This window comes from Solanum dulcamara, chromosome 2 (assembly GCF_947179165.1).
Source record: "Solanum dulcamara chromosome 2, daSolDulc1.2, whole genome shotgun sequence".
Classification (NCBI taxonomy): Eukaryota; Viridiplantae; Streptophyta; class Magnoliopsida; order Solanales; family Solanaceae; genus Solanum; species Solanum dulcamara.
Window position 1 is genome coordinate 46,585,046 of NC_077238.1, and position 10,998 is coordinate 46,596,043.

Below are 10,998 nucleotides of genomic sequence, written 5' to 3' on the forward strand. Positions count from 1 at the left end.
ATACCCAAAAAGAAGACGAGCTCAGAAGGAACAATCCCAATGATACAGTACAAGGTAATGTGGCTAATATTCAGGCCAATAAGGGTCAAAGGCAACAAACTGAGGTGCAGGCTACTGAACCAAATATGGGAGAGGATCAAACTCCTAATATCAGTAAAACAAACCACAGTACACATTCTCAGATCCTCAACAACAAGATCACCTTATCTCTTAGCAAGAAGAAAATGGATGCCATTAAAAAGAAACTTATCCAAGAGAAGCAATCAGGGCAACCAAGTGTGAATATTAAACAGAGAACCATATCAAATGTTTTGGAAGAGGAGTACACAACTACTGATCATGCCACACCTCTGTAAATTTATGATGTAACCAATAAGAGACAGGTGCTTAGTAAAGAAGACAGTTCAGAAGACTTGTCTGATGAATATAAGGTCACTCATTTTGAAGATGAGAAAGACCCTGACCAGTGGGAGGATGAACAACAAGAAGACCAATTGGAGGTATTCAGATCCACAATGACAGCTCTAGTGCAGAAGGAAAGTCAGCAAGACAAGGAGAAGAATGATCCACCCTCTAAAAGTAAGCAAACAAATAAGAAGACTAAACAAAGCACCATCAGTAGTTCTGATAATGTTGCTTTCACAAGCAACATCAACACTAGGTCCAAAGCTCAAAAACTTTGATGATTAATACAATTTGCTAGAATGCAAGGAGTATTGATACTCAGGGGTCCCTTGAAAGGCTACAAAGGCTAAAAGATTTCCATAAGCTGTCTATTATAGCAGTGTTGGAACCATTCTCCAACAAATCTCAAATTCAGTTTCATAGAATTCTGCTAGGAATGGATAATGTTATGTCTAACTCCAACAGCAAAATATGGTTATTTTGGAACAAAGACATTGTATGCAACATTATTGACCAGGATGAACAACAAATGACTTGTGACATTACTCATGTGGCTTGTCCTAACAGCTACCTCATTACCTTTGTATATGCAAAATGCAAGGACTATATGAGAAGAGACTTATGGGATAAGATGCTGCAATTTTCTAGTAAAGGAAAACCTTGGTGCACCATTGGAGACTTCAATGTTATTACAGATGTTGAAGAAAAGATGGGGGCCAACCATACAATATGAACAAGAGCTTTGAGTTTATTAGTGTGATAGAAGCCTGTGGACTCACTGATTTGGGATTCTATGGGCAGAAGTTCACCTGGTGCAACAATAGAGACAAAGATGCTAGGATTTGGAAAAGACTTGACCAGGCCATGGTTAATGATTCATGGTTAGAAATCATGCCTGTAACAACTGTCAGTCATCTGTGCTCTACAGGATCTGACCACTGTCCTCTACTACTTGAAGGTGTGGAAAGACAAGGTAATTCTACCAAGTACTTCAAATTCTTACACTGCTGGACAGACAATGTGAACTTCCTTAGCACTGTAAAAGCATGCTGGGATAATCCTGTGGAGGGTAATCCAATAAGAAGTTTCCAACAAAAACTGAAAAGAGTTTTTAATACTCTCAGTAAGTGGTCAAGAAATGAGTTTGGGGACATCTTTGCTTCAGTTAAAGAATATGAAGAGCAGGTGAGACAAGCTGAAGAGAAGATAATCAGTGATAATACTGAAGAAAACAGGTCCAAGCTACATCTAATCAATGTTCAATACATCAGATATCTGAAGATGGAGAAGTTTATCTTAAAGCAGAAAACTCAAATACAGTGGTTCAAAGATGGAGATGCCAACGCCAGCTATTTTCATGCTATTATCAGAGGAAGAAGAAGAAAACTTTTCATCCATCAGATTAGTAATGAACATGGCAACCCCATTCAAGGTGAGGACAATATTGCAAGGGCATCCACTGCACACTTTGAAAAAATATTCACTGGTGAAAAGAGACAGATCAGGGAAGATATTCTTCAATGCATTCCAAAGATGGTTACAGAGGAGCAGGATAAGGGCCTACATCAGCTGCTGGACCATATGGAATGAATGGGAAATTCTATCAATCATGTTGGGATATCATCTGTGAAGACTTACTGAGATTAGTTCAGTACTTTTTCAATGGACATGATCTTCCCAAGTTCATTTCTTATGCATGCCTAGCTCTACTGCCAAAGAATGAGAATCCTAACAGTCTCTCAGATTACAGACCTATTTCTCTTAGCAACATCACTAACAAGATTATTTCTAAGCTGCTAAGTCTCAGAATTGCCTCAATTCTGCCTCAACGAATCTCAGAAAACCAATCTGGTTTTGTTAAAGGCAGGAGCATTTCTAAAAATATAATGTTGACTCAAAAAATCATCCACAACATCAAGAAACCAAAGGTTGGGGATAATGTAGTCATCAAACTGGATATGGCCAAGGCCTATGATAAGGTCTCTTGGTCATTCATATGTATGGTCATGAGGAGGATGGGGTTTGGAGAAATGTTGGTTGATATGGTTTGGAGGATTATGTCAAACAACTGGTATTCAGTCATCATTAATGGTATAAGGCATGATTTCTTCCACTCTACAAGAGGCCTCAAGCAAGGAGATCCTTTATCCCCGATATTATTCATCATTGGAGCTGAAGTGCTGTCTAGATTGCTCAACAATCTTCACCGTCAATATCTATATACAGGGTTCCACATGGAAAGAAGAGGACCCCAAGTAAATTACTTGAGTTTTGCAGATGATATGATTATTTTCACATCTACCAGTAACTTCTCATTAACATTAATCAACAAAACTCTTAAATTGTATGAAGCCACTTCAGGACAGCTTATCAACAAATATAAGAGTCAGCTCATGATGCCATTGAATACTCCAGCAGATGTAGTGGAAAGGGTCAGCATGATCACAGGATATAAATGCACTAATGGCCCTATAACTTACCTGGGCTGTCCACTTTATATTGGACGCCAAAAGATCATATATTTCACTAATATGGTTGCTAAAGTTCTAAGCAGAATCAGGGGCTGGCAAACTAAGATGTTGAGCTATGGAGGTAGAGTTATAATGGTGAAATCGGTGCTGCAATTCATTCCTATACACCTGCTGTCAGCTATCAGTCCAACCAAGACCACTATGAACTAGATCAAAAGGCTCATTGCTGATTTCGTTTGAGGATGGAACACTGAAAGAAGAAAATACCACTAGGCCTCATGGGATACTCTCAGTTATCCTTATGAGGAAGGTGGTATAGGTATTAAAAACTTAGAGGATGTGTGTTTATATTTCCAATACAAACAGTGGTGGACATTCAAATCAAAGAAGACTTTGTGGGGGGAATTCCTGAAAGCAAAGTACTATCAAAGGGCTCATCCAGTCATTAAAAATGGGGCACAGGGCAGTCCTTCATGTGGAAGCATATGATTATCAACAAAAAGGATATAGAACCTCATATACAATGGTGGATCAAGTCTGGAACAAGTAGCTTTTGGTGGGATGATTGGCTAGGGGTAGGTCCTTTAGCTTACCACAAGGAAAGCCTTCCTAGATTGAATAACACTATTGTATCATAATTCATGGAGAATGGAGGATGGAATGAAGAGAAGGTAAGAAAACATGCACCCCCTCAGCTAGTGAGCAGAATTCTTAGCACTCCCATCAGCTACATTCCAAATATGCAGGATCAAGCCTACTGGAAGCCTAATTCTCATGGTAATTTCACTTGTTCATTAGCCTGGGAGTTGGTAAGAGAGAAAAAGACAAAATCACTCACTAACAACAATATATGGCACAATAGTATTCCTTTCAAGGCCTCTTTTCTGTTGTGGAGAGCTTTCAAACTTAAGCTCCCCACAAATGACAGAATTATAGCCTTTGGACAGGAACCTGCTGCATGCTCTTGTTTCTATAGAGCAGGTCTTGATGATATAGACCATATATTTGTATCAGGTTACTTTGCAAAACACATATGGAAGCACTTCTCAGGATCATGGGGTCTTCAACTCAACATCATACCATTAAAAAACCTATTAATGAGGTGGTGGCTAATCAAATACAACAGTGATCTGCACAAGTTAGTACTGCAAGACATATCTATTTTTGTGTGTTGGAATCTATGGAAGAATAGATGTGCATGAAAGTATGGAGGCAAGAAGTCTAATGCAATTAGAGTAATCTTCTCAGTAACTAAAGATCTATATATGCTTATATCTACTGTGTATCTATATATTGATTTGACAAGTAAGTGGGCAGACTTGGTTACCATGGTTGAAAAAAGCCAATAGGAATTAAGAGTAACCAAGGTATGCTGGACTAAACCACAACCTACAATGATCAAGCTAAACACAGATGGGAGTGCCCTTAACAATCCAGGGAAGATAGGGGCAGGGGGCATTCTTAGGGACCATAATGGAGTGCTGATATATGCCTTTGCCTCTCCTCTAGGCTTTGGGTCTAATAACCAACCTGAGGTACAAACAACTCTTATTGGTATTCAATGGTGTCTACAACATGGCTACAGTAGGGTAGCCCTTAAAGTAGACTCTGAGCTACTGATCAAGTGGCTCAAACAAGAGATGAAACTACCATGGAATATTCACACCTATCTCACTGAGTTGCAGGTATTGATTAGCAAGATGGAAAGCTTCCATTGCAGACATATCTTTAGGGAAGCTAATTTCTCTGCAGATACACTCTCAAAATAAAGCCACATGAATGACCATACATAACACTACTACAGTTTTCAACAACTTCCAACAAAGACCAAGGGATACTACAAAATGGACAAAGCTGGCATGGCTAGCTTTAGAAGAACAAAGATGAAGAAGATCCACCAACCACCTTGAAGGACATCACTAATCATGCTCTAGTGTTAGTTTCCATTCAAGTAGATTTCTTCATACTTTGTAATAATAGTTGCTATATATATAATGATATTCAGTACCATTGTAAAAGGGAGAGTCTCCCTAGTTTACTACTTTCCTAGAATAATTACCATACCACTAGAGATAAGGGATAGAGTAGCTATCTTCTCTTCTCTTGTCCTTTTGTTTATGCAGGTAGCTGCAGACATGGAAAATGTCAACCAGTAATACAACAGCATACAAGAGTTCATAGCAACAACTGTCCAAACCAGCAACACAACATCCATTCTACAGCCATCAAAAAAGGAAACTCTGGTTCCAATTTTGTTTTCTGTTGTGTGTCTCCTTGTGCAGGTTTCATGCTAATTTGAGCCTTGGGTTGGAGTTGCAGCAGCGGAGTTTGAAGTTATTCAACCAGCATCTCAACAACATCACTTGTATATGCCACATTACAGCAGTAACAGTTAATGCAGCTGATCAATAGCAGCAGCAACTCCACAGCAGCATCAGAGGCAAGCAGAAAACAATATCCCTCAACAAATACATCATGCAACATCAAAAGGACTCCAAATTATGTAGGACTACAACAAATACATCTCCTCTAGAGCCCAAGAAGTTTCAACTCAAAAGGATAAGTAGAGACATTAGTCAAGCGACCTTGAAAAAGTTAGCCGACTTAAGTCTCAGGATGGAGCAATTTAAAATTTGGAGCTTCCAACTTATGGAAAAGGCCTCCAAATGATGTAGGAATACAGAAAATACAGTATTTGCAAAGCCCAAGAAGTTTCAACTCAAATAGATAATTGGAGACGTTAGTCGAGCGACCTTGAAATAGTTAGCCGACTTAAGCATAATGAGGGAGAAAATTGTAACTTGGAGGTTCCAGCTTGTGGAAAAGGCCTCCAAATATAGTAGGACTATAGCAAATACAGTATTTGTAAAGTCCAAGAAGCTTCAACTCAAACAGATAATTGGAGACGTTAGTTGAGCGACCTTGAAAAAGTTAGCCGACTTAAGGTTTGTGTCTAATTGTTCTTGGTCTTGTTCTTGGTATGCAAGGGCTATTGTTGGAAGTGCAGGAACATACAGAGCAGCAACACACCAACACACACTTCAGCAACAGTCAGCAAAAGCTCAACAATAATCATCATGCAACATTAAAATAGTCCCACATGTTACAGTATGATAGCATATGCAGCAACTACAGACCCCAAGAAGTTACAACCCAAATGGATAATTGGAGACGTTAGTCGAGCAACCTTAAAAAAGTTAACGAACTTAAGACTCATCAAATGGTATACTTCCATATGTCACTAAATCTGCAGCACTATGCACTAACATTGCATGAAGCACTCGCATCTCATTGATAAGCTCGGTATGAAAAAGATTAAGAAAGCGGAGATGAAATGAACGATCTCAACCCATGGAAATTGGAAGTTTCATATACTTGTTCTTCAATTTAGCTATGTTTTAATGTAGCTTAGTTGAATAGGACTAGTGTAGGTTTCTTTCTTGTATTGACATGGAAGGGGAGAGTCTCCCTCATTTATGCTTTTCTTAGTCGCATTGTATTGACAGGAGTCCTCTCATAGGTTTATCACTTTCCATCTACTAATGGGGATGAGGTGGCCAATCTTAGTAGGTCGGCCGACTCATGAACCATCGTAAGTTCGGAGGTAAGGTTTATGTCCCCCTCCGTGTATTTTCATTTTATTTTATTTATGTTAAGTCTTGGGGGTGCTGCTCAACCCCTGACTGTGCACGAGAGGTGGGAGCCTCTTTAAGTATCAAGAATTCATAGAACCATCTTTACAAGAGGTTAAATAACAACTTTTTCCCAATATGTATGTCATGCTATCATACAAACATATTCAAGTATCAAGAAGGATCAGAGCCCTATATCAAGAAGGGTAAATACCTAATTATCAAGAGAACCAGGAACCATATTAAAAATGGCTTTCTAGTTCATACTCAAAATGAACAACTTCCATACTTAAGATAAACCAAAATTCCAGAATCAAGATGGAAAAAGGTCCGAATCAAGAGACATGCCAATAGTGAAAAAGTCACATCCATAAGAAGGACAAAGTCCACAAGAATGTCAAGTGATCGAGCAATTCGTACAAGTGGGTGAGTTAAATAAGTGTCTTGCAAATCTCCAAGGATACCAACACAACAATACAAATTAATAAGAAATAAACAATGCACCCAGATAGGCTTTCAAATATACCAGAAGGTAACAAGAGTAAACATAAAATTTTATACACAAACCTCAGCCTTTTAGCATACAAAGAGTCCAACACAAATTTAATATCTCAGCTTCCTCAACTTGTACACGAGTATAAATAATCTTGAAAACATAATTAAATACCCTCTTTAATTTCCAGCATCTCCATAATATTGACATAACATAAGATTTATCATCAAAAGTAAGCCTAGAAATTGTAAACAACACTATGCTACCAAAATAGTAAATCTGGCCAGCGCAGTACCTCATGTCGTAACTAAATTTTGAAAATGCAAATAACAAAAATGGACTTTATTTCCTTCAGAAAGTTGTAGATATATGTCTTAGGTTTTCAAAAAATCAAGAATTACCACAACATACAATTTATGCAAAGAGATATAATCAAAGCACTAACAGTTGCATATAGGAGATTTTTAAATGAAGAATCTGGACAAAACTTTTCCTTTATTGTAACCCTTTTTTCGAATCCATAATAACATAATTAGATTTCAACATAAACATAAGAGTTGTAGGTATATGTGTTAGCTTTTTAAAATATATTTATTCTCTAAAAAAGATTTATACAATGGGATATTCTAAGATTTCTAACAACTATATAGTTCTAAAAAATGGATTTGATCACTTACGAAGGGCAAGGGTGTGTCTTGAGTTTAAGCTATATGGAACCTATTTTTCTTGTGATTTTTGTGAACTAAAAGGTTATGAGAGACTTATAAATGTCCTTTTGCCTTAAGTAAACCTACCTTATTAGAGGAGTTTTCAAAAATATAAAATATTTAACTAGAAAGAAAAAGTTGTCGTCCAAAAAGTTAATAATGAGTGCCCAAGTTCTAAAATAACATACCTTGATTCTATTATTATAATGATATGCATATGTCATGATAATTTACTAAACTAACCCGATAGAGTTCATTTTAATACCATACGGATTTAAGGAAATTGAGTTCTCACTCATCACAAGGTTCGAGTCAAGAAATTGTAAAGTAGGAGTTGATCCTATCGTCAAGAAATAACCTTTTGAAGTGAAAATATTAGCTTACGTAATTAGGGGCGTTACACAATTGATTTAACATAGGCAATACATGGATTAACTATTTCTAGCTAAAATACGGATATGAGTTGCTAAAACTCAAATTGCTTCTAATCAACTTTACCGAACCTCAATTGACTGTTTCAAGCTTAATCAAAGTAAATGGGCAAGTCCAAGGAGTGATCAAGCCTTAGAAAATCAATTAAAGCATGAAATTGATTAGATAATCAAAAACCCAATTCATAAATGGAAAAATATTCAACTAATTACAAAAGCACAATATGAAAATCAATAACCCATAATTTGTTTATCTCTAATACAAAATCCAAATCACCATAACAACTACACCTAGACATTAATCAATACAAATCAAAGAGTTGAAGAAAGGATTTAAAACCATTACAAATTAAGATCTCGATCTTTACTCTAATGGTGTTTGTTGTTGAAACCTTACTCTCAAAAGTAAGCCCTAGCTCTAAAATATCAAAATCTAATCTCTCAAATCAGTGTATCCAGATTTATCCCCAAAAATGGTTGTGTATGAGTTTATAATATGAATTTACATTTAATTGTGAAGTTTTATATCTATCCCCAGTGCCTCACAAATTTTCTATTTCGTGTTCATGGAGGTGTCTAAGCGTTCACGGATTAGGACCATTTTAATCTCCACGTTAGCAGATGAGGTGTCGCATTCCTAGACATATGTTGACTATTCTTTCGTGTTTGCGGCTAGATTTGACCTCGTTCATGGTCCTTTGTTTACCAAGCCTCCGCATTTATGGGTCTTTTGTAACACCCCCTAAAAACATTGTATATGATGTTCCAATTCTCGATGAAAAAGATATTGCTTCTGTATTTTAGGAATAAATTTTAATAGAATGGTCCAAATGAGCTAATTCAAATTTCAGAATAACTTGAACATCATTACCTACAACTTTTGTCAAGACCATATTTTAAGTTTCAGAGGTTGAGTAGGTCAAATAAATTAATTGTTGCAAGACATGGTGCTGTGATGAAATAGAGTATTTATAGAAGAAAAATCATATCTCACTGTAGGTTGCTCCAAATTGGTTTATTCTTAAATGAAATAAAAGTAGACTTCTAGAGAAATAATTCATATGAAGATACCAAATCCTAATGAGAAACTTATCTTTTTCAAACGCAGCTCCGAAAAATGGTATTCCGTTAAAAGAAGGTTCATCTCACCAACCATGAAAAGATATAGATCCATTTGAAATCACCATGACATCAATAGTCCTCTATTTGACATCACCCTTGACATCAAAATCTTTCATTAAATTTTCATATTTTTTTAATAATTATTTTAATTATTGTTAGGTCCCTCCTTCACATCTATAAATACCCACCTTAATTCATCATTTTATTCATCAAACCTTCTCAAGAAACTCTTCTCTCTATACACTCTTTTACTCATTCTCAAAATCTAGTTTTAGTTCTTTGTAGTATAAAAATACTATTTCGGTGATTCATATACTTTGGGTAGTACACAAAATGCTCCGGTGAGGAGAAAATGCTAGGATTCAAGGGTGTTTATTAAGTCCTTTGATTCTGAGTAACGCTTCAGATTCTAGGTATGTAAGACTTCAATGAGAGTATTTCTTCCACTCTCATGCTTAAATTATTTTGATTATATAATAAATTATATTTATTTTCTTTAAGCTATACTCTAAGTTATGTGGGTGTTTATCCATGAGTTCTTCCACCCATGTAGTCCAAAACTCTTTCAACTAAATCTCTTAATTTCAAATAATATTTTCTTATAGGTAATTCTTATGCTTACATAATAGCATGAATAATGGTTAAAATAATAATTATTAGTCTATTTTGATGCAACATGATTTCATATGTATGAATTGATGGTTTGCAAGTAATTTCTCTATTTATCTCTTTAAAGGCTCTTGAAATTCATGGTGGGTTGTTTAAAATATGATTTTTTATTAATGAATTTCAAAGTATTTATGCATATTCATTTACATGCATTTTTGTAAGTTGAAGTGATTTGAACCCACCTAGTTTTACTATATTTTCAATGAAGTTTGACTTAAATACTTTGACTCCAAATGAATATTTATGAAAGCAATGTCTATGATAAAAAGGGAGTCTTATAAAATAAAAAAATTATGAAATGCTATGAATGATGGATTCTTTAAGCTATAAGGATAATTCTTGCATATTTGAATCATCAAATATTTTAATGAGCTATTCTACCGAATATCATATTTTGAATTCTCAAGCTATATGTTATGACTATTTTAAAGTATTAAACTATTCCATGGGATTGATTTAGCACCGAATGGGTCATTGAGGTGGAATTTGGTAAGGGAATCCTAGTAGCAACCCCTTGTCTCATTAACTATTTGCTAATATAGGAGCCCTTTTAGGCTTAGGCTAATGGATCCACAAATAGCCCTTAAAGTTAAAGTTAAAGAAATGAATGAAGTTGATGGAGTTCTACCCGGCAAGTAATATCTCCTGCCAACGTAGGGGGTTATGTTGGATTCCATGTAATAGCTCGCATGGTCTTAAATGTCGGTTATGGTCATCTTCCCATAAAATAAATGTTTAAAAAGATATCTATATGATTGATTATGCATGCATTGCATTATGTTTCATATTACATAAATGTTTTAATGTTTCCTCAATGTTCATGCATGCTTACATACTTAGTACATTCAAGTATTAACACACACTTTTTTGCCTACATGATATCACCATGTAGGGATCGATGCTCCTCCTCGTTCTCCTCCACGTGGCTAGTTGAGATTTCATTTGAAGACTACTTTTGGTGAGTTACCATATTTCGGGAATAATATTCCTTTATCTTTCCACTTTATGATATGTTGAGATTTTTAGACACTTACTATGACATTTCTTTCTATTATGATTGATGGTGAG